Source organism: Amia ocellicauda, chromosome 2 (assembly GCF_036373705.1).
Source record: "Amia ocellicauda isolate fAmiCal2 chromosome 2, fAmiCal2.hap1, whole genome shotgun sequence".
Lineage (NCBI taxonomy): Eukaryota > Metazoa > Chordata > Actinopteri > Amiiformes > Amiidae > Amia > Amia ocellicauda.
In genome coordinates this window covers 2,022,234-2,024,026 of record NC_089851.1, presented here as the reverse complement: position 1 = coordinate 2,024,026, position 1,793 = coordinate 2,022,234, and the positions used below count along the sequence as shown (strand labels likewise).

General features: G+C 47.6%; 1 long non-coding RNA gene across 1 annotated transcript; it reads right to left on the bottom strand.

Annotated features, from left to right (window-relative positions):
* Positions 1-240: 240 nt before the first annotated feature.
* Positions 241-1,469, bottom strand: LOC136761951 (uncharacterized). The gene is made up of 3 exons (XR_010820414.1): positions 1,406-1,469; positions 1,015-1,086; positions 241-441 (listed from the first exon to the last, which is right to left on the bottom strand). It is a non-coding gene; the product is annotated as an uncharacterized LOC136761951 (long non-coding RNA).
* Between the last annotated feature and the right edge of the window lie 324 nt (positions 1,470-1,793).

Genomic DNA, 1,793 nt, shown 5'->3' with positions numbered 1-1,793 from the left:
TCAATACTTCCATGGTCTCTCGATCAGCTTGTGAAACGAAGCGACAGAGCAATGTTTTGGGTGATGCAACGCCTGCAGTGTCTCTCTAAAACCAATACATAAGTTCTGATCAGCCATGGAAGTTTATTGGGAGTGAACAAGTCTCAACCCAGCAGGAATAGAAAATAAGTTTTTCCAGATAGATTTTATGAAGGCAAGAAAATTATGTATAGGTGTCATAACCTTTTATTTTGCAAAAGCTCCACCTGTCCCTCATGTCCCACCACTGTTAAGCAGAGCAGATTGGCAGTGCCAGCCTCAGGGAGACTGGGGTTTCTTGCGCACACTGGCATACATTTCTGCTGGAGGCTGGTCCTGTGGAGTTCGGGATCCTTGCTGGTCGGCTCTCGTCCCAAAAGCAAGGGCGCTGTACAAAACCTCATTGTCGGAGTCCCTGTGAATCTGAGAGAGGCATCTTTAGTACTGGGTGGTCTAGGACTTGAGCTCCAGGCCTAACGGTCAGTTTAAAGACAATGGGAAATCAAATTCATATGACACAATGTAGTCAATTATACACCATCGTAAATACAGGACCAGTGCTGAGGAGTTTATTGAACACTGTAGCTCACCCTCATCCTATGAAAGATGTTTACTTCCTGCTGTCCCTGTCTGAGCGGCCCTGGCCTGCGCTCCAGTCCTGCAGGATCTGGAGGGACCAATGGACCTTAAACTACAGTTCTCTCTTCCTTGGTCTCAGAGCCACCAGCTAATTTACTGGTCTGAGTGTATTGCAAGGCTTTACCTAGTATCCTTAGATCACTTAGTTATTAATGGACACCAAACGAGCATGATGGGTTGAATGGCCTCCTCTCGTTTGTGAACGTATGTTCTTACACCTGTTTAGGAGTTGTTTTTCTATACTGCCTCCAAGGCTTGCTCTCTCTCCAGACCCAGGAATATGTATACTGTATATTGTATGTGTGCTTGCTGTACATGGTGGATCACAGCAGTGAGAAGGCTACGGATGAGAATTACCATGACCACTCTGCCAGACGTCTTGTTGAAGGACAGGGCTGCGTATGTCACGTCTGCCAGTTCCCCAGGGGGCTGAGGAGTAGAAGTTAGAGGTTGAGCACTTCTCTGGGAGCAGGAGAGACGGAGGGGTTTACTCTATCCTGGGAAGCTGTGGAGAAGCGAAGGCAGCCTGAAGCCCAATGACAGAGCCCGATGATGTGTGCCATATGGGCTTGACCGCTGTGGGCACCTCGCTGCTCCTCCGCCACTCGTATTCAGAACCTGACTATCAGTACTGAAGGGCACTGGTTCAGTAACTGAACAGCTAGACAGAAGAGTCTGACCATATGGTGACTGCCTGGCTACCATTCCTTGAGCCTGTGAGAGTAAGACTAATAAAAACACCTCTTACAGCTGCTGGACTCTGTGCTGGTTGCTCTGCATCCTGTGGCATGTTCTTGTTTCTGTTTCCATCTAAATAAATAAAGGAGAAACTATGACATCAGTGGGCCTGTGCGCACTCCTTCCTTCAAGAGCTGCTGTAAACTGCTAACTAAAATGTAGGTGAGCAACTCTAATGCAGAGACCAGACACTACTGAGCTCATTTTCAGTAGCAGGGCTTGCTTGCCTCTTCGGGCGGGCCTGTGCGCACTCCTTCCTTCAAGACTTCAGACCATTGCCGTCTGATACAGTGAGTGCAGTCTGGAGGTCAGCAAACATACTTAACTTATACACTCCTACCATCACAGGAGGACCTATACATTTTTTTTAGAAATGGTGATGGTCCTTGAAAATCTAC